At 38.6% G+C, this 23,809-nt stretch overlaps 1 long non-coding RNA gene across 1 annotated transcript; it reads right to left on the bottom strand.

Moving 5' to 3' along the window:
- Nucleotides 1-3,063: 3,063 nt before the first annotated feature.
- LOC121372888 lies at nt 3,064-18,952 on the bottom strand. The gene is made up of 3 exons (XR_005958020.1): nt 18,869-18,952; nt 13,398-13,479; nt 3,064-3,424 (listed from the first exon to the last, which is right to left on the bottom strand). It is a non-coding gene; the product is annotated as an uncharacterized LOC121372888 (long non-coding RNA).
- Between the last annotated feature and the right edge of the window lie 4,857 nt (nt 18,953-23,809).

Below are 23,809 nucleotides of genomic sequence, written 5' to 3' on the forward strand. Positions count from 1 at the left end.
TCATCTTATTTCCTAAAATATTGTTTTTCGTACGTACGAAATTATTTGAAGACAAAATGCAGTTTGGGCTTCTTACAAATATTAAGACGACCAGAAACATATTGAATATACAGACACTGATATTGTAAACAAGAAAATATATTTAATATGTAAGTTTAATCGTAGAAATATTTATTAGTCGGAAATATCTTACAATGCAGCTAACTCAGGAATGTCCCTTTAATCATCGGCCATTGGATGTCAAACGTTTTGTAATTCTATTATAGTCTTAGAGAGGAAACCCTTTGCATTTGTCCATTATTAGCAAGGGATCTTTTATATGCACCATCCCACAGACAGGGTAGTACATACCACGGCCTTTTATATACCAGTCGAGGTGCACTGGCTGGAACGAGAAATAGCCCAATGGCCACACCGACGGGGATCGATCCGAGATCGACCGCGCTAATCGTAAAGAGTAGCCATGAAGTGGCGACAGCGGATTTCCTCTCTCAATATAATATTATGTTTGGTCCTTAACCATATGTCTGACGCCATATAACTGTAAATAAAATGTGTTGAGTGCGTCGTTAAATAAAACATTTCCTATCCTATCAAATACATCGACCTTGGGTTAATCTAATGACATAATATTATTTATATCACACGTCCTGTTACGTTTGTGTCCTCTTGGTAAATCCATTCTCTGATTGGGATTTTACCGTTCCAACCAGTGCCCCACGACTGGTATATCAAAGTCAGTTTTATGTGCTGTCCTGTTTGTGGGATGGTACATACTACATACTAATAATATACTACATTTCCTTTGAAGATAATATGTCAGAATTACCAAATGTTTGACATTAGCAGATGATTCATTCATTAGTATGCTCCAGTGGTGCCGTTGAACAAAATTAACTTTAACTGTTAGAGAGAGAAATATAGGAAACTCTCTGCCGCCAAGCACACAGTACAGTACAGCACTGGCTGGAGCGAGAAATAGCCCAACGGGCCTATGGACGTGGATCGATCCCACACCGACCGCGCATCTGGTGGGCGCTTTACCACTGGGCTACGCCCCACCCCTTTTATCAGAAAATCGATTATGCGTATTGTGTGAGATTGTACAGAGCTGAGATAGCATATTTGCTGACGGAAAGGTTTAACTACGTGACAAGGGCGCACACAGGGAATCTTTTAGGGAGGGGACCAAGATCAAAAGGGTGCGTGGAACATGCGACTCCTGAAAAGCACATGCCAATAATAGTTTGGTATTCCTGAAATAAAAAAAGTTTATTTTGTTTAACAATATCGCTATCATGAAATGAAATACTAAATAAACAGTTTTTAGCACAATAAAAAGTTGAACTTGAATTTTATACGTGAGAGAAGAGCATAAACGTGTGTAAGAAATTATGCAGAGGGCGGTCAACACTGTGGCGAGCGAAGTTTTGAGGGGTTCCAGTCATGTTCCCATAATCATACATTAAAAAATAAAAAAATTATAATAAAAAAACAACAAAAAAACATTGCTTTGATGCGATGCGATAAGGCTTTTACATGCTCATGTACCACGAAGGTTTCGAGCATGTCCGCAGATATTGATTTGAGCAGGAGTTTTAACACCTAAAACCCCGCCCCTACAAACGTACTTGGATGGGGCGGGATTTAGCGCAGTCGGTTGAGTGCTCGCTTGAGGTGCTTGCGTCGCAGGATCGAACCATGCAGCTAACTGGGTGTTTGGTTTTTTGAGGGTTTTTTTGTTCCAAACAGTGCACCATAACTGGACAAAGGCCATGGTATGTGCATTCCTGTCTGTGGAAAAGTACGTGTAAAAGATCCCTTGCTGCATTAGGAAAGATGTAGCAGGTTTCCTCTGGTGACTACTTGTCAGAATTACCAAATGTTTGACTTCCGTAGCCGATGATTAATTAATCAATGTGCTCTAGTGGTGTTGTTAAACAAAACAAACTTTAAAGAACTTGGAGAGTTCCCCTAGTATTCCCCTGGATCCACCCTTGCCAGTACGTGATTCTGCCGTGAATGTGCAAGTCTTGGCAGATCTGTATATAATATATGTGACATTAACTTGAATATTCCACACTTTTCAGGGGGGTTCCAGTCAAAACTCTCCCTTGCACTTGGAGAGGTCCCCTAGTATCCCTGTTGGATCCGCCCTTGCTAGTACGTGATTCTGTGTGAGAGTTGGCAGATCTGTATGTGTGTGTGATATTGACTGGAATACTCCATAGAAAGAAAAACAAATATTACCTGCACGTTTCTGTCATTAAAGGCACAATCTCCCTTTTTCAAAAAATGCAATTATGCAAAATACAAAAACACTTAAAGGGACTATCTTTGGTATGATATAAATTATGTCATCTTCTTGTTAGATTAACCCAGGGTCGATGCATTTAATAGCCAACCGCGAGTTTAATATCAAAACAAAAAACAATACAACAAGATTAAGCAAACTTCATGATTTAATTAAATGATACATGTTGGGGTCCAATGGTAAAGCGCACGCCTGATGTGCGGTCGGTCTAAGATCGATCCCCGTCGGTGGGCCCGTCGGTGGGCATATAAAAGATCCCTTGCTACTAATGAAACAATGTAGCGGGTTTCCTCTCTGTGACTGTGTCAAAATTACCATATCATATGGTCATATGTTTGACATCCAATAGCCGATGATTAATAAATCAATGTGCTCTAGTGGTGTCGTTAAACAAAACAACTTAAACATTTGATACAAAGTAGTATAGTGTTCGTATTTTGCTTTAGTTAATGATATTATAACATGGCGATATTACAGTTTTAATACATAGCATCCAAATTCTTTGATCCGGAAATTTTAATGCATGAATGAATTAATCTTTAACGACACCTCATCACAAAGAATACATCGGTTATAATTGGTGTCAGAAACTTAAGTGCATTAAGTGATTACCAAATCAATATAAATCCAAAATTGAATTCCGTGAATTTGTGACATACCCCTTCCCTCCTCTCTCTCTCTCTCTCTCTCTCTCTCTCTCTCTCTCTCTCTCTCTCTCTCTCTCTCTCTCTCTCTCGCTCTCATACCTATTTAAACACTAATATTTATTCTATGTGTGGGATGGTGCATATAAAACATTCCTTGCTACTAATGGAAACATTTAACAGGTTTCCACTCTAAACACTTTATGTCAAAATTACCAAATGTTTGACATCCAATAGCCGATGATTAACAAACTTTAACGTCCCGCCTCTATATTATAAAGAATACACAAGAGGACATTCAGTTATATTTAGTTCAAACAAATGTATTTTCTGGAACTGCTGTAGAGTGACGTGGTTTTTAATATATCGGTTTTTTGTTCATATGAATGTATGATTTTTGCTGACTCATATAATAAGGCCTAGTCACGCCACACGAATAAATACTCATGAACACTGTTTACTGCAGCTGCAAAAAAAATAAATAAAATTAAAATATAAAAGCATAAAAATGTCAAAAGGTTTGGCATTGATGGTGTGTTGCCATGCGTAACGTCACAGGACACTTTGAAATGAAGGTGTGGATATAGGAGTTTTCTAGGGAGGGGTGTCCAGTATTAAATGGATATTCCTGAGTTTGGTGCAATTTTTAAGATGTTATCGACTAACAGAAACATTGTAACAATTGTAATTACATATCAAATATATATTTCTGCACAAAATATCAGTGGCTGTATATTAAACGTGTTTCTGATCGTTCTAATATTTGTACTAGGTTAAATTTTATTTTATTTCTTAAAATATTTTTTTTGTGTACGTACGAAATTATTTGAAGACAAAATCCAGTTTGGGCTTCTTACAAATATTAAAACGACCAGAAACATTAAATATACAGACACTGACATTCTAAACAAGAAAATATATTTAATATGTAAGTTTAATCGTAGAAATATTTTATTACTTGGAAACATCTTACAATGCAGGAAACTCAGGAATGTCCCTTTAAAATGGCATCTACAGCATTCAAGCATTCTTTATTATAGCAATGGACTCTAGGCTGGTAGGTACAGGGTTCGCAGCCCGGTACCGGCTCCAACCCAGAGCGAGTTCTTAAGGGCTCAATGGGTAGGTGTAAGGCCACTACACCCTCTTCTCTCTCACTAACCACTAACTAACTAACAACTAACTCACTGGCCTGGACAGACAGCCCAGATAGCTGAGATGTGGCCAGGACAGCGTGCTTGAACCTTAATTGGATACATTCACGAAAATGTGACCAACATGTTAGAGGCGGGACGTTGTCCAATGTTAACTTTTTTCGCCTGATGCGCGGTCGGTCTAGGATCGATTCCGCTCGATGGCCCATTGGGTTATTTCTCGTTCCAGCCAGTGCACCTAGACTGGTATATCAAAGGCTAGCATATCAAAATAACCAAATGTTTGACATCCTATAGCCGACGATTAATACATCAGTGTGCTCTAGTGGTGTTGTTAAACAAAACAAACTTCCACTAAACACAAATACATTTCTTGTATTCATTCGAGGCACATGGAAATTCGCACCTCAGTGCCCTCCCCCCGGACCGCGCCTGTATAATTTTGTTTATCGAAAGCGGCGCTATCATGGCTGAGTTCAGCCAATCGGAGCAGAAAAACGTTCGCTAACCTAGTGTTACGAAAAGAAAGAAATGCTTTATTTAACGACGCACTCAACACGTTTTTATGTACGTTCGGTCATAATTACGACGTCGGTTAGTATAAGGACCACATATGTAGATTAATGACAGAGGAAACTCACTGCCGCCATCTTATTCGAATAGCAGCAAGGGCTCTTTTATATGCACCATTAATCCCACAGACAGGGCATTTGTTGTATTAATGTAGAACATCAGTTTAAAGGGACATTCCTGAGTTTGCTGCATTATAAGATGTTTTCGACTAATAAAATATTTCTACCATTAAACTTGCATATTAAATATATTTTCTTGTTTAGAATATCAGTGTCTGTATATTCAATGTGTTTCTGGTCGTCTTAACATTTGCAAGAAGCCCAAACTGGATTTTGTCTTCAAATAATTTCGTACGTACGAAAAAATATATTTTAGAAAATAAAATGAAATTTAACATAGTACAAATATTAGAACGATCAGAAACACGTTTGATATACAGCCACTAATATTGTATGCAGAAAAATATATTTGATATGCAATTACAATCGTTAAAATTTCTCTGTTAGTCGATAACATCTTAAAAATTGCAGCAAACTCAGGAATGTCCCTTTAACAAACCCATGTGTTATTGCTATCGTCATTTATTGTAAGAAGTTTGTTTTTGTTTAACGACACCATTAGAGTACATTGATTGATCGATTGATTGATTGATTGATTAATCATCGGTTACTGGATGTCAAACATAAATTTTTGTAATTCTGACACGTAGTCATCAGAGAAAACCCGCTACATTTTTCCTAATGCAGCAAGGGATCTTTTATATGCACATTCCCACAGACAGGAAAGCACACACCACGGCATTTGACCAGTTGCGGTGCACTGGTTGGAACGAGAGAAAAAAAACCAGTCAGTTCAATGGATCCACCGACGTGGTTCGATCCTGCGACGCAAGCACCTCAAGCGAGCACTCAACCGACTGAGCTTTAATTGTAAGAGGCCTTCATATAACACTATGCATATGTTAGCGCTCGCCTGATGCGCGGTGGATCTAGGATCGATCCCCGTCCGTGGCCCATTGGGCTATTTCTCATACAATCTAGTGCACCACGACTGGTATATCAAAGGCCATGGTATGTGCCACTGATGGGAAAATGTAGCGGGTTTTCTTTCCAAAACTGTCACAATTACCAAATGTTTGACATACAATAGCCGATGGTTAATAAGTCAATGTACTTTAGTGGTGTCGTTAAACAAAACAAAAACGTAAGAACACGAAAGGTATTCAGGCCCATAGGATGGACACTGGGTGGGGTGGGGTGGGGGGCACAATCTTTAGAGGAGGGAGCAAACTCTTTAGTGGGCGTGGGGTGTGGCATAAGCTTGATTTTTATCTTTATTTATATGGATGGGCCGGATGTAGCCCAATGGCAAAGCGCTCGCTCGATGCGCGGTCGATTTGGGACATTTCTTATACAAGCCAGTGCACCACAATTGGTGTATCAAAGTCCGTGGTATGTGCTATTCTGTTTGTGGGATGGTGCATATAAAAGATCCCTTGCTACTAATGAAAATATGTAGCGGGTTTCCTCTTGACGACTACGAGTCATAATTATCAAATGCTTGACATCCAACAGCTGATGATTCATAAATCAATGTGCTCTAGTGGTGTCGTTAAGCAAAACAATTTTTTTATATATATATATATAGAATAAGACAAAACAACGTGCATTTTCGTCCTCGAATGGGACAGCTCCCCCCCCCCCCTCCACTACACCCCCTCCCCCCGACTCCCAGGTTTCTTGGAGCCTGGAATTCCATTGTGGAATGCCCATTGTATTCTAATTACAGAGATGGGGTTTATAAAGCAGTTCCTTCAATGTAGTGCATTTCACTAAAATGTACATTTTTACTAGTAACTGTTGAAGGCTAAATAGCTAATCATGCGGCAAAAACATTGCTACAATAGTCTAGAGATTTGAAAACACATTAACTGAGGGGTTTAATCATCGCCAGTCCTTTGGAGGTGTGACGGGTAATCACTCAGAGGTGAAGATACGGTACGATCGAGGAGTGACTCATCAAAAAATATCTATAATTGGAGAGTAATATATAATCTGGATTGACGTTGATTGCACTGTACCATTTCACTCATATACATGTAGTAGTGTTTTCCCTAGCTAGTTTTAGCATGGTGCAGCACCATGCCTCAATAGGCTAGCACCATCTTGGCTTAATCAGAACCATGATGCCCTGAGATTAAACAAGTCTTTTTCACTAATTAATTCTAAAATTGCCTTGATGAAACATGCCTACCATGCCTTGCCAAATTTCTAGGGAAAACACTATGTAGTGTACACTGTTCTACATAACTATAATTATAATTATAAGAATAACACTTACTACTATTATTATTACTATTATTATTATTATTATTATTGTTGGTGGTGGTGGTGGTGGTGGTGGTGGTGGTGGTTGTAGTAGCAGTAGTAGTAGTAGTAGTAGTAGTAGTAGTAGTAGTAGTAGGTAACTGTTATTGCAAAGCACACGACCCGTTCGATAGTGTTGTATTTTTCAAAGAATATATTCTGTTATAGAAATTGTATTGAACTGCATAGAGTAATTAATGGTGGTGTGTTTTTAATACTCTGTAACATATACCAGCGAAACAGCAGCCAGCTTCTGTTTTTTAAAATGAAGAGCAATAAATTATGTATGTCGTAAAAAACAACTGAGCCAAACCAAACGTTGTCGAAGAATGGCGTTCGACGGTTAGAAAATTAATGTTCATCAGGGCTGCAGGAACCAGGGACCTGGGGTGGAGCACACCACTCCCCTACTTAAGGCCCCAATCATTTACTTTTTCGTCCTACTGTATATGTATATGCATATTAATTGAAACATATTTTATTACATATAATATACAAAATAATTGGGTGTAAGTAAATAAGCAAGCCGCTTTAACAGTTTTCAGTCTGACCGTCTCTTTTCTTTTGATCTGTACTGCCGACTGTCTTAATATTTGTACTTACCGGACGCTGCACTTTGCAAGGATCGTTTTGCAATCAAGTGTTGTCGTGATTGATAATTCAATGTGCTCTAGTGGTGTCGTTAAACAAAAAACAAGGTCAACAGTGGTGGATCCAGAAAATCCATTGGGGGGGGGGGTAGTGACATGAGGTGGAATGCCAAGGGGGAGGTTTAGAGGGTAATCGCAGAATGCTTACAATGCAGCAAACTCAGGAATGTCCCTTTAATTCATAATAAAAATACTAACGACACCGCAGCTTTAAATTTTGGAAATGTGACAGAGCATCTTTAACGCAGAACACAGTAGATGTCAGAACTCGTGTATGGTTACGGACTGGTAGTCCCGTTAATACCAATAATAGCATCAGCTGACAGCTAGATCGGGTCAGACGATCACGTGGTTACGTGCCCAATTTGTAGGTCACACCCCGGATATTACCCGAGTACACATCGGTGTCCTCCACATAAGATGGAACGTGCTCGCTCCGTAACGCGGAAGACACGCTGGTTAATCCCGCCCTCCGGTGACATTGTCGTCTGCTACCCAAATTTATGTATGGAGTTCTCGCCCGAGGCGATTAGGTCGAGGGATGGAATCCCCTTGGTTGACTCATTTTCTGATTTTTGTTTTTTAAAAAAAGGCCAGCAAAGGCCATTACGGTTAGGGGCGTAGGGTGGGGAAGGGTTCGGACGACCCCTAACCTCCGCTTAGGTTAAATCAATGTTTACAGTCACATATAGAAGCCTGTGCAGAGGGGTAAGGGTTAGCATCGACCTGCCCCCCCCCCCCCCCCCCCACACACACACACAGCAGATCCCCTAAAACCTTCGTTCGCTACAATCAGACAAAAGGATACAATAGTATAGGTTCATATTTGACACGCACCCCTGGAGGTTCAGGTCACGCTTCGCCCCTGACCGTGGTGTGTGCTGGAGTGTCCTGTCTATGAGTAAGTGTATATAAAGGATCCTTTGCTACTGGTGGAACTTCCTGTCTTGGACAGAGAGGCCGGCCAAGGCCGGCAACTGTGCCCACGACAGGCGTGCGCTACAACAGCTTGCTCTGAACGTGCACGTAAAACCCTTTGACCTTGACTGGTGGAACTCCCGCCTGTTTAATACCAACTACGGTTGGACTGCTGGTGCTCCCTTGCACCTGCCAGTGTAGGCGGTCCCTCCTTCACATCCCCAACCTTTCCTGTCCTGGACGGAGAAATCGGCCGAGGCCGGTTCTAATGCCCAGGCCAGCCGTGCGCTACAACAGCTTGCTCTGAATGTGCACTTTAACCCCTTTGGTATTGGTATTGGTATTGGTATACTGATGGAAATATTTAGCGGGTTTCCTCTCTAAGAACGTATGTCAGAATTACCAAATGTGATGATATCCAACAGCCGATGATTAATAAAGCAATGTGCTCTTGATGGCAGGTTTTCTCTGAAGATCGGCACCCCCATTGTTTTTTCTCGTTCCAACCATTATCCGCGACGTGGTATTTGCTACCCTGTCTGTGGGGAAAGAACATATAAAAGATCGCTTGATGCTAAAGAAAAAAAATGTCGCGGGATTTCTCTAAGAATAGCTTACTTGTCAATTTTTTTTAATGTTTGACATCCTATGGCCGATAATTTAATAAATCAATATGTTTTAGCGTGTAGCAGTGTCGTTAAACAAAACAAAAAAATTAACTTTTCTTGTTACAGAAGCATGATATAGAAACATCGATACATAATTATATAACAATAGATCGTGTGTAGATGACATCAACGGTGATAGCCTACATGTGAATGAAACATGTTATCCTCAACATAGAGTTGATCTTCAATAAAATGCTCGTTATTACTTCCACAAATGGTTCACCATCCTTGTTTAGGGGCCGTCCATAATTTTCAACATTTTCACGAGCGTACAAACCGTATGCGGGGAGGAGGGGGTTAAGGGGCCAGCGTACGTTTTTTTGAAAATGAAAAATGTCGATCAACGTCACTTTTAGGGGGGGGGGGTGGTCAAAAGTGTACAATTTGTACGCTCGTGAAAATGTTGAAAATTATAGACGGCCCCTTATATATTAATGTATTGCTACATTTACCAGTATCTACTGTTAATTCAAAATGATTGCACCTAAACTTCGTTAACAGGCCCGTAGCCAGGATTTTGAGAGGTGGAGTCGTTTAGGCTTATGGTGAGTTGTTCAGGGGGGGGTCCAGGAGCATATTGATAAAAAAAACCCAAAAAAACACCGGTAGATTTAAATAAAAACAGTTGTAAAGAACTGTGCAAAAATACAAATATCACAGATAGATACTGACATTTACTCAAAATTTCAATTTTGTGCTGTATTGGCCATTCTCAAAGAGAATGATACACCCCTGCACCACGGTGAGGTTACAGCACGCGCAGGGGTTAACGACACCAATAGAGCACATTGATTTATTAATCATCGGCTATTGGATGTCAAACATTAGGTAATGTTTTACATATAGTCTCAGAGAGGAAACCTGCTACGTTTTTCTATTAGTAGCAAGGGATCTTTTATTTGCACAATCCCACAGACAGGATAGCACATGGCACGGCTTTTGGTATACCAGTCGTGATGCACTGGCTAGAGCGAGAAATAGCCCAACGGGGATCGATCCTAGACAGACCGCGCACCAGGTGAGCATTTACCACCAGTCTACGTCCCGCCATTTCGGCAACAAACCGCGGACTGTTATAACCGACCCGATCCCCCCCCCGACCCCCCCCCCCCCCCCCCCGACCCCCCATTGGTTACGAACCTGAGATTTATACTGCCTGTAATAACTGTTGCGAGTTTTAATAACTGTCTTCAAGAGACTTTATATAATTTACTAAAATAATAAAAAATAATTTTGTTTTTAAAAATAAATAAATGAAAATAAAAATACATTTGAGCAAAAACTAAGGTGTGGCGGCAGGCGCGCGTTCATAGGGGGTTTGTGGTTCGAACCCTTCTCACCTGCTTCAAGAAAATTTGCTTTTCATGATGTATTTTTCGGAGGGGGTGGGGAGAGCATGACCCCATCCCCTCTAAAACCTTCGCTTGCCATAGTCTAGAGCACCCCACCCTGCACAGTGTCCTGCATAAACGCCTGGCGCGTTCCACAGCCAGAAAGGATAGGTACTGGCTGGAATGAAAAATAGGCGAGTGGGCCCACCGACGGGGGTCGATCCCAAGCCGACCGCGCACCAGGCGGACGCTTTACCACGCTAAATACGTCCTGCCTTTGGGATCCTTCTCAAAGGATTATTTATTAATTATATATATATATATATATATATAGATATATAGATATATATATATATATATATATATATATACTAGACTTGCATATTTAACTACTGTGCCATCAATATTGATTCTAACTTCCATATGGTAGTCTTTTCCTGGAGTAATAAGCGTAAGAGACAGGGGGCCAAAACCTCAAATTCGGGCAAAACTTATACAGATATTCGGGCAAAATATGCTAACCTGAGACCTTTGCACCATGTATTTCCATCATTCTACCCTCAAAATTAGTTGTAATCCATGTAAAAATGCGTAGAGATTCGTTTACAACCCCATATAGCTGTTTGGTAGTTTAAAGTTTATAGTTTATTAGCTTCAAGCCTTACGGCTCATAAGCATATACATATACATTCAATAAACAATGACACAAACAGATAATATATACAATGGGTGATTGTGTAATTGGAGGATGGACAGTTATATATGCTTAGAACGTAAAAAGGTTGCATGTTTGAGAAATTTACCGAGATTACATAGTAATGCTAATATGAATAAATGTTATGCAGATTCGAGCATTTTCGTTTAATTCGGGCAAGAGCCAGCATGCCCCGCCCCACCCCCTTTACAAAAATGGGAGCCCGTATGCCTATGCCTGGAGTAGAGTACCAGTATGACCAGAGCAGTTGTCTCCCCTAATAACTATGTGTTATCCATGCCTCCGCTTTATGTCTGTAACAGGTCGCCAAATGACGTAGACTAAAGAAATGTTTTTATGGGACCACAGCTGCAATAAGCGTACGAGACAGGGGGCAGATGGGGGCGGAGGGAGGGGATGGAGCAAAACCTTAAATTCGGGCAATATTGATACAACTATTCGGGGTAAATGTGCTAACCTGAGACCTTTTTACCATGTATTTCCATCATTCTTCCCTCAAAATTAGCTGTAATGCATGTAAAAATGCGTAGTCATTCGTTTGCAACTCTATAATAATAATATCAGGACGAACACACACACACACACACACACACACACATGCTGAAGCAAATGGTCCGCTTTCAGAACTAAAACATACAGGTTTATTTATACATAATTATGGAGTTTCTGGTGGTGCAAAAACAAAATAGAAATAGGTCCACTTGGTTCATATTCGACCCCCCCCCCCCCCCCACAGGTCCAGATCACGCTACGCCCCTGAATATTATAACTGTTTGACAGTAGTGCTAATATGAATAAATGTTGTTATCCAGATTCAAGCATTTCAGTTTAATTCGGGAAAAAACCAGTCTGTCCCCTAAAACAATGGGAGCCCGTAAGCCTATGCTGCCCGGCTTAAAAAATAATGTCCGAATTACTACCAAACAGCTATATATAGGATTACAAACGAATTACTGCGTATTTTTACATGGATTACAACTAATATTGTTAGTAGAATGATGATACAAATACACGGTGAAAACTCATTTTGCCCAAATATTTAAGCATTTTCTCTAGCACTGGAAGGGAAAGGGGGTGGGGGGGGGGGGGGTCGAGCGGGTTGATACGGGACAGCAGACAAATGTCACTTAGAGTACACAGCATACTTTCCGTTAATCAGTTTCACAACTAGGGTTTGCCTTCCATTTTTTTTTTTTTAGTAAATAAATTACTTCAATTATATACTCTTCAAAAAAGGTAGGGGAACTTTAATAAGAATTTACAATTGCCAAAATTGTAAGGTATATTAGCTGTGAGGAATGGTTATATGATAAAAGTTAAATAATTGGGCAAATATTACAACCGGTAGTTCAGTATTACAGTAGGTTTTATGACCACCAAAGATCTTGAAGGACGATTGGGGTCAGAAGTGAAATTTGAATGAAAAAGATTGACAGAAATAATGTTCCACAGTGATTAATCGACCTTCCTGGAAATTGTCAAAATCGAGAATGACACCCCACGCACGTGTACGTGGCAACTGCGTGATGCACGTGCAAACTATAGAATGTGTTTCGGTGTGTTGATAAACAGACCTGAACGTTCTTTACTAGGATGTTTGTGGTTAAAACGTATGTTCGGTCTAATAGTTGATATTAACATTAATATATTAGGTTCCCCTACTTTTTTGGAAGAGTATATTTCAATTATATATAGAAAATTATTGATTCCCAGAAGCGATAATTTAAATGTTATATTTTTATCCACGTAAACTTTGTTTCAAATCTTCTACATCGCTGTTAAAACAGATATAGTACTAATCTAATTGTCAGACTCATTTGTAAAACTATTCTTCAGTTTCTAGCATTTGTTTCCTTCTTGAAATTTGAAAAAAAAAAAAAAAAAATTGCTTTTCACTCCACAAATTCAATTTCGAGTCTTGATGTTTCCTTAAAACGATTGTTTTCGTTTGAGTCGATCTGTTTCAAGCACAAACATAAGGGCTGTAAAAAAATAATATTTAAATACTTATTATGATATTCTCTATGGACGTTTTTAAAAAATACCAATAAGTATAGTACTTACCCCCAGGGTTCGTATTAGAACGATTAGGCATACACTCCGACTGCATGGTACTTAGTATTTTCTGCATTTTCAGTGTTTGAACCTGAGAAAAGAATGAAAGGAAGAAAAAACATGTATTAGAAAAGGTTATAGATATAACTTATTGAAAAAAACAATACACACACAAACACACACACACACACACACACACACACACACACACACACACACACACACACACACACACACACACACACACAAACACACACACACACACACACACACACACCACAAGAGAGAGAGACACTAAATGCAAGGACCGGAAGTCATATACATGTCACATTCAATGTAGATGACTCTTACGATTTTTTCTTTTATTTTTGATTTGATTTTATTATTTCTTTTTTCTTTTCTTTTTTTATATTTTTTTTTTTCTTTTATTATTATTATTATTATTACTTTATTATTTAATTATTATTATTACATTTTAGTTAATGTTTTTCTTTGTGTACGATCTTTTTTTTTTTTTTGGAGGGGGGGTGGTTGCTGTTTTTATTTATGTATATGGGGTTTTTTTTGGGGGGAGGGCTTTTTCGGTATATTTTTGTTGTTGTGTTGGGGGGTTTGTTTGTGGTTTGTTTTTGCGTGTGTGGCGTTGTTTTTTTGCGTGGTTTTTTTTGTTGTTTTTTTTGGTTGTTGTTATTTTTGTTTAGTTGATTTGGGTTTTTGCGGATTATATTGGGGGGTTTTATTTTTAAATCCCGTTATAACCCGACAATTCTTAATTCACTTTCACACCAGCAGAAGACCATAGTAAATCATGGGTGCGAATTCGAATCCTCTACACCAAAATGAACGCTAAGTGGAGATCAGAGTAGAAAGACACCCGAACTGAAACTATAGGCCTACTAATAGGTTAATTCTGTTTTGCACCGCATTTTCATACGTAGGTGTGACCAGGTCTTTTAAACTGCGGTATGCACTTTTCTGTGGGTTTCTTTCGAAAACTTCGCTCCGTCTTTTTTTTTTATGTAAGTGTGAACAGGGCATTTAAATTGCGTTATACCCAATTCCGTGGGGTTTTCTTTAGGAAGTTTCGCTTGTTACATAGGTATGAACAGGTATGTTTAAATTCCGGCTTGGTTTCAGCGGTATTAATAAGACATGTACCGTAAAGAGATCGACTTGTCTCTTTAAGTGAACAGTTACGTAGTGTACCCCCGATGTGTCAGTTTGCTAAGTGTATCTAAAAGTAAAGTTTGTTTTTTATTTAACGACGCCACTAAAGCACATTGATTTTTTATCTTATCATCGGCTATTGGACGTCAAATATACATATGGTCATTCTGATACTGTATTTTAGAGGAAACCTGCTGATACTCTTTTACGACGGGCAGCAAGGGATCTTTTATTTGCGCTTCCCACAGGCAGGATAGCACAAACCATGGCCTTTGTTGAACCAGCTATTGATCACTGGTCGGTGCAAGTGGTTTACACCTACCCATTGAGCCTTGCGGAGCACTCACACAGGATTTGGAGTCAGTATCTGGTTTAAAAATCCCATGCCTCGACTGGGATCCGAACCCAGTACCTACCAGCCTGTAGACCGATGGCCTAACCACGACGCCACCGAGGCCGGTCTAAGTGTATCTCGTGTTCAACATGTTATAGGTGCGAGACGTAGCCCAGTGGTATGGGATCGATCCCCGTCAGTGGGCCCATTGGGCTATTTCTCGTTCCAGCCAGTGCACCACGACTGGTATATCAAAGGCCGTGGTATGTGCTATCCTACCTGTGGGATGGTGCGAAAAAAGGATCCTTGCTACTAATGGGAAAATGTAGCGGGTTTCCTCTCTAAGACAAAAGTTTGACATCCACTAGCCAATAATTAATAAATCAATGTGCTCAAGTGGTGTCGTTAAATAAGCCTCCTCCCTAAAAGGGACATTCCTGAGTTTGCGGCAATTTTTAAGATGTCATTGACTAACAGACTTTTTAACGATTGGGGGGTGGGGGGGGTGGGGGGGGTCGAAATCCTCCTGCCTCAAGCAACTTTTTTTTTTCAATGTTATTTTCCGGAAAGCGTGACCTGACCCCCCCCCCCCCCACCACCACCACCACCACCACCACCACAGACACACACACACCAGTGGCGGATCCAGAAAATCCATTTAGGGGGCAAATCTAGACACCCCCCCCCCCCCCACCACACACACACACACACCCAGGTGCACAATTTCCTGCACACGTGTCTGTTCCATGTCAGAATATATTCTGTGAAAAATACCACAATATATAGAGTTACATGACCGCCAGTTTTAGGGTTTACCTCTCTTGATAACTACCTTTAAAAAAAAGTTCAACCTCCAAAATGTTTTGTTAGCCACCCGTATGTCGCTAGTTTCTCCCATGACAACTCCCTTTAAAGGCACACTGTCACAGATTTAAGGACCTTATTTCTCTAAAAAAAAAATGGATAATAAATGAAAATTACCTTAATTGTTGGAAACCAAATCTAGCTATCACATCACCTTAACTGAACCATGATGGAGTGAAATCCATGTCATCCCTCTCGGCAATTTTAGTTTTTGAATTATGGACCATTGCCATAATTCAATTCTTTTTACAAAATATCATTAATAAATGGAGTATGGTGGTTATGAAGATGGTTGAATAAAGTACATTCAGGGACAAATCAAATAATTTTTGTTCAGGTAATACTTTGTTAGACCATTAAATAGGTCAGTGGTCTGTGGTGGGTCGAATGAGTACTCATGACGAAACAAAATTCCACTTATTTTTAAAGTGCATTCGTCGCTAAATAAAGTTAGTTTGTTTTGTTCAACGACACCACTAGAGCACATTGATTTACTCATCATCGGTTATTGGATGTCAAACATTTGGTAATTTTGACATATAGTCTAAATGTTTTCATTAGGAGCAAGGGATCTTTTATATGCACCATCCCACAGACAGGATAGCACACACCGCGGCCGTTGTTACACCAGTCATGGTGCACTGACTGGAACGAGAAATAGCCCAATGGACCCACCGACGGGGATCGATCCTAGACCGACTGCGCATCAAGCGAGCGCTTTACCACTGTGTTACGTGCCGCCGCTCATCGCCAAGTAAAACAACATGGCATGTGGCTGCATGTAGACACCTCACCACCCCCCCCCCCCCCACCCCCCTGCAAAAAATCGTGGATCAGCGCATATAGTTTTAAAACTGCAGTGTTAGGATGCCACAAATCTTGTGAGTAACTAACCCACAGTGGAGATACAAGGCGGCCGATTTCACAAAATATCGTAAGTTTACGTCTGCGACTAGCAGTCATACAGGCCATATACGTTTACACGTGTTTGGCATCTACTTCACACGGAAAATTACAACATTACAGAAGATGGAGCATTTTAATGATAAAATTAAAATTATATTTTTTGAACTATGATAGTAATACAAATTGTGTTTTAGTCGTAGATTTACGTTTACGTTCAAAACTAGGCTTACGATGTTTTGTGATATTGGGTCCTGAGTATGCAGTAATTCAACTCGTTAAAGGCATACTGTTACGGATTTACGGACCTTATTTCTCTAAAAATGGATAATAAATACAAATTACATTAATTGTTGGAAACCAAATCTAGCTATCGCATCAACTTAACTGAACCATGATAGAGTGAAATCCATGTCAACCCTCTCGGCAATTTTAGTTTTTGAATTATGGACCATTGCCATAATTCAATTATTTTTACAAAATATCATTGATAAATGGAGTATGGTGGTTATGAAGATGGTTGAATAAAGTACATTTTTGGACAACTCGAATTATTTTGGTTCAGGTAATACTTTGTTAGGCCATTAAATAGGTAAGTGGTCTGTGACAATATGCCTGTAAGATGGTGGAGGAATTTGATTTTAGTCTCAAATATATTTACACTATTAAAGAGAGTTTGCTGCATTGTAAGATGCTTCCGACTACTAAAATATTTCTACGATTAAACTTACATTTTAAATATATTTTCTGGTTTAGAATATCAGTGTCTGTATATTCAATGTCTTTCTGGGGCCTAATTCACAAAGGTATCATAGACTCTGCTAGACAACAAAGCATCCTCTTTGTAAGTCGTTTAGCATTGCACTGCGAGATCGCAAAGTTGCGAGAGTTTAGTTAATTAGGCCCCTGATCGTCTTAACATTTGTAAGAAGCCCAGACTGGATTTTGTCTTCAAATAATTTCGTACGTAAAAAAAATATATTTTAGGAAATAAAATTAATTTTAACCTAGTACAAATATTAGAACGATCAGATACACGTTTAATATACAGCCACCAATATTTTATGTATAAAAATATATTTGATATGTAATTACAGTCGTCAAAAAGTCTCTGTTAGTCGATAACATCTTAACAAGTGCAGCAAACTCAGGAATGTCCCTTTAAATATATTCATTTAAAACACATTTAATATGAACAGAGTGCACGCGCCATCACTGGTCAGCGATTACAGAATATCGTCAAAAGCGTACGAGACGGGGGTTCAGGAGGATGCCAACTGCCCCACCCCCACCCCGCCATCGTTAGAGCAGAGCTTCGTATTAGAGTGAAAACAACAGAGATACTCGGGGGAAAAAATCAGCTGTCCTAAAATCTGTTCGCCATGTATTTCCATGACGAAATTTGGGGTCAAATTTCTACTGACTATATTTAATCCATATATAATAAAAATGCGTTGCTATTCATTTGGAACACTTTACAGTTGTTTGGTAGTAATGCAATTATGAATAAAAAGTGTTATCCAGATTTAGGCTCCTTTTTTATTATTCGGGCAAAAATTAGCCCCCCCCCCCCCCCCCCCCCCCCCCCCCCCCCCCCCCCCCCCCGAAAATTTTTATAAAAATAAATATAATAATAATAATAATAATAATAATAATATAATATAAAAAAAATATAAAAAATAATAAAAATAATAATAAAAAAAAAAAAAAATAATAAAAAAAAATAATAATAGTAATAATAATAATAATAATGAATAAATGAATAAATAAATAAATATAAAATGTGAGCCTATGATTATCAGACTACGAAAAAAAAAAACCATCTTGACATTAGAGTAACATTTATATTGCACTGAAACCCGGGCTTTAACCAGAAAATAATTTGAGAGTACATAATATAAACAAAACCAAACAAATACTTTTTTTTAAAAATATAAAAAATGTATCCATTAATTTCCTAGATTTTAGGGTATGTAATATTACCTTTTGTACCCTACAACAGAAACCATTCCACTGAAACCTACACAAACGGAATAGGAAGTGTGGCCGCCATTTGCCGTCTGTTAAAGCTGCACGTGCGCGTTTCGTGACAGAGTCGGTTTGAAGAAACACACAGATGCGTTTACCGCTTTATTAAGCGATGTTTGCACAGAATAAAACAAATATAACACAACAATTTAGTAGTAGCAGTAAACCAGTCAGCTATACTTACAAGTAAATACTATTTTCGCTGATTCCTTCTCCTCAGTACAATTTTAAAGAGCGAGTATTAAAGAGATAGAGAGAGAAAGCAATCGCTGCGTTATCATGACCTTCACTAGTGTGTTTTTCATTAATTTATTACTAGAGGCGGATGTAGGCCTACTATACGCACATTAAGAATCTCGCAGCACTAATTAAGCTAGCATTTTGAAATAACGTACTTCAAACATTCGTTAGTATTAGTGGTAGGTGCATAATTATTTTGTGAATTTGCGGGATAATTTTTTTTTTTTAATAAAATAAAAATTATTAGTGAAACGTGACCAGAGAATGAAGCAAATTATTACATCAGCGCTTGTAGCATGCGGAAATAATCACTAGAATAATAAGCGAGTTTCACAATTGTCATCTTAGTCGAGGAATATATTTATAAAAGGTCAAAGGTCATAGTGTTAAACACACACACACACACACACACACACACACACACACACACACATATATATATATATATATATATATATATATATATATATATATATATATATATATATATATATATATTCAAAGCCTCGTTTGTTTTGTTTAACGACACCACTAGAGAACTTTGATATGTTTAATTATTGGTTATTGGATGTCAAACATTTGGTAATTCTGACATAATATTATAGTCTTAGAGATGAAACCCACTACATTTTCCTTAGTAGCAAGGGATCTTTTATATGCACCATCCCACAGACAGGATAGTACATACCACGGCCTTTGATATACTAGTCATGGCGTACTGGCTGGAACAAGAAATAGCCCAATGAGCCACTGATGGGGATCGATTTCAGACCGATCGCGCATCAGCCAAGTGCTTTACTACTAGGTTACGTCCCGCCAGGGCCGTACCCTTCGGGGCGAGGGGGGGGGGGGGCAGTTATACACCTGAGTTGTACTCCAAAAAATAGCATACACATCTTAGAGTTTAATTTATATAGTGTTTCCACCCCACCCCACCCCCACCACCCCCCACCCCCCGCCCCTGAATTTTGATCAGGATACGGCCCTGCCCGCCCACAAGCCTCCTTTGAAGTCATAATAATTATTCCTTTCGTTTATTTTCGAATTTTCGCCTTTTCAGACTTCATCAGGAAATCTGTTGACAAAACAATATAAACATAAAATACTAACAAACGCAGTTAAGTTAAAACAAAACCAAAAAAACCTACTAGAAAATAGAGTTAAAAAAAACTAATCCTGAGTTTGTTGCAATGTTTAAAGGGACATTTCTAAGTTTGTTGCAATGCTTAAAAGGACATTCCTGAGTTTGCTGCAATGTTTAAAGGGACATTCCTGAGTTTTGCTGCAATGCAAGATATGTCCGACTAATTAAATATTTCTACGATTAAACTTACATATTAAATATATTTTCTTGTTTAGAATATCAGTGTCTGTATATTCAATGTGTTTCTGGTCGTCTTAATATTTGTAAGAAGCCCAAACTGCATTTTGTCTTCAAATAATTTCGTAGGTACGAAAAAACAATATTTTAGGAAATAAGATGAAATTTAACCTAGTACAAATATTAGAACGATCAGAAACACGTTCAATATACAGCCACTAATATTTTATGCAGAAAAATATAGTTGATATTTACTTACAATCGTTAAAAAGTCTCTGTTAATCGATAACATCTTAAAAATTGCAGCAAACTCAGGAATGTCCCTTTAATACATAATGATTATAACTAAATAATAATAACTTACTTTAAAAACTTATTATAACAAAAACATATTATAACTAACTAATCTAAACTCAAAGAATACGTTTAAAATAATATTTAAGATTGCTTACAATAATGCTAAGAGTTGATCCTGAGTTCATAAAGGGCAAGGAATAAATGAATAGAATAAAGTTGTGAACTACTTTGAGGTGATCCATCAATCTGAAAACAAGCCCATAACCTAAGGGTGAGTAGAAATCAAGTAACATAGTAAAATGCTGTAGGAGATAAAGTCTTGCGAATCTCAACAAAATGTCAGACATTGAAGTAAATAAATGAAGTGGGGGAGACGCACGCACACACACACATCGTTTTCAACGTATGTGAATAATTATTCCTTTTCTTTCTATTTTTGGTACGACTTTTCTTATAAAGAACATTATAAATACTTATCATAAAATAGTTAGGGTTAGGGTTAGTGACAGTGCCAAAGGAAAGTTCTTTCCTATTTTTCATGTCCGGCTGTCTCCTTTAACTATATATTCCAAACTGCATTTCTGTTTAGAATGTATTTTCTATTTTATTTTATTAAATTTTATATTCGTCAAATGTGAAACGTTAAGTTAACTCTTGAATTTTTATATTGATGTCAATCATCATTTATTAAGCACTTACCATAGTTTAACACCCAATAGCCGATGTATTTTTCGTGCTGGGGTGTCGTTAAAGGGACATTCCTGAGTTTGATGCAATTTTTCAGATGTTATCGACTAACAGACTTTTTAACGATTGTAATTACATATCAAATATATTTTTCTGCATAAAACATTAGTGGCTGTATATCAAACGTGTTTCTGATCGTTCTAATATTTCATTTTATTTCCTAAATATTATTTTTTTAGTACGTACGAACTTATTTGAAGACAAAATCCAGTTTGGGCTTCTTACAAATATTAAGACGACCAGAAACACATTGAATACACAGACACTGATATTCTAAACAAGAAAATATATTTAATTTGTAAGTTTAATCGTAGAAATATTTTATTAGTCAGAAACATCTTACATTGCAGCAAACTCAGGAATGTCCCTTTAAACATTCATTCATTTATTCAAATGTGAAACCATCCGTGACAAAACAAGTCCTTGGGTATATCCTCAAGTCCACTGAAAATATATCGGTCACATTTGTAGTTGTAAAAAAAAATATACGAGAAGAAAAAAAAGATTAACCGAATTTGTATAACTGGATGCATTCTGATAGGCAATAAATAACCCAAAATAAAGTATACAAGGGTTAGGGTTATTGTATGTTTATAACAACCTCACACATACAATAGCAATAACAACTGAAAATTAGATGGTGCGTTTTCACTGGAGGTCAGTATATTAGTTAAACCTAATTAAAGATGCACGGTTCCATATTTAACATTATACTAAATATACATTTACATTCGCAGGAACCCAAATTTGTTTTGGCATCGTTATAAAAGCGGGCAATTCATAACTAAAAACTGTCCATGTATAGTCATGTTCTACAGACGGTATAAATTGTCCAGGCGCGGCGGAGGTAAGGGGGTGGGTGTAGATTCGTGGGGGACGAACGAATCTCCTGTTAACAATTAATTTTCTTCCTCTGTTTTTTTTCTTTCTTACTTACTACCTTTCTTTCTTCTTTTTTTTAAATTTAAATATTCATAAAAATTAAAGTTTGTTCTGTTTAACGACACCACTAGAGTCAAACTTTCGGTAATTTTGAAATATAGTCTTAGAGAGGAAGCCCGCTACATGTTCCCATTAGAAACAAGGGATCTTTAATATGCACCATCCCACAGATAGGATAGCACATACCACGGCCTTTGATGTGCCAATTGTTATGCACTGGCTGAGACGAAAAATTGCCCAATCGATCCCAGACTAACCGCACATCAAGCGAGCGCTTTCACACTGGCTACTTCCCCGCCCCTTATTATCAGTAAAGTGCACTACTTCGGCATAAAAACGAAACATTTTAAAGCATTCCAGGTTACGTGGACCCATGTTATCGATGTATGCTATCATTTATACTTATTTTAAAGCATTCCAGGTTACGTGGACCCATGTTATCGATGTATGCTATCATTTATACTTATTTTCGTGCCTATATCCGATCAAGGTTCAAGCACGCTGTCCTGGGTACACACCTCAGCTATTTAGATACGGGCCTTCAGCTTCAGGTCCTGGCTGCACATTATGCAGGCCCATACGCAAGGGGGGGGGGGTGGTGCGTAAGCACACACACACACACACACACACACACACACACACACACACATAATCTGCCGAGGTCCGTCCGTGGGTGTGTAAATTTTTTTTAATAATAGTCCGACGATGTGAACTGTATGAAGAAACAATTTAATTTACTTCCCCGAATGCAGGAAAATGCATCTCCTGCATTCTAGATTAAAAAAAATTCGGGGGGCACCCCGGAACCCCCTCCCCCTAGCAACTCCGGCCCTTTGGGCCATCGATTACGCCCCCCCCCCCCCCCTATAAATTTGTGCGTACGGGCCTGTTATGGGTGTTTAGACAGTGCCACTCAATGGAACAAGTCATGCGTGAACGCTGTGTTCGTATCTATATAGATATGGGCCTAATTCACAAAGGTCTCTTAGGCTGTGCTTAGACAACAAAGCATCCTACCAGCCTGTAGACCGATGGCCTAACCACGACGCCACCGAGGCCGGTTAACCAAATTCTCAACCAGGACTCGAACGCCCGTGTATCTGACCTGTCTGTCTAGGACAGTGGGTTAGTGGTTAGTGGTTAGTGGGTTAGTGGTTAGTGAGAGAGACGTCACTGTAATGGTCTTACACCTACCCATAGCGTCAGTACAGCTCGCGTTGGTTGGGAGCCGCAACCGGGTACGAACTCAGTACCTGCCAGTTTTTTTACCACTACTTCTAAGCATACCTGTAATAAGTGTAAATCCTTTGACAAGTCGATTCAACCTGAGCAGACAACAGAAAATCGACGAGAAAATCCTTCGAGAAATCGATTCAGCATTAAGAGATTGCAAGTAGTTTCAACCTCAGAAATGACAGCAAAACCTTTCACAAATCGAATGAACCTAAGTACATGGCAGTAAATCTGTAGAAATCGATTCAACCTCAGCAGTCAACAATAAATCCTTTGACAAATCGATTTAATCTCAGCAGACGACAGTAAATCGCAGCAGACGACACTTAATCCTTCGACACGTAG

Source organism: Gigantopelta aegis, chromosome 5, assembly GCF_016097555.1.
Source record: "Gigantopelta aegis isolate Gae_Host chromosome 5, Gae_host_genome, whole genome shotgun sequence".
Classification (NCBI taxonomy): Eukaryota; Metazoa; Mollusca; class Gastropoda; order Neomphalida; family Peltospiridae; genus Gigantopelta; species Gigantopelta aegis.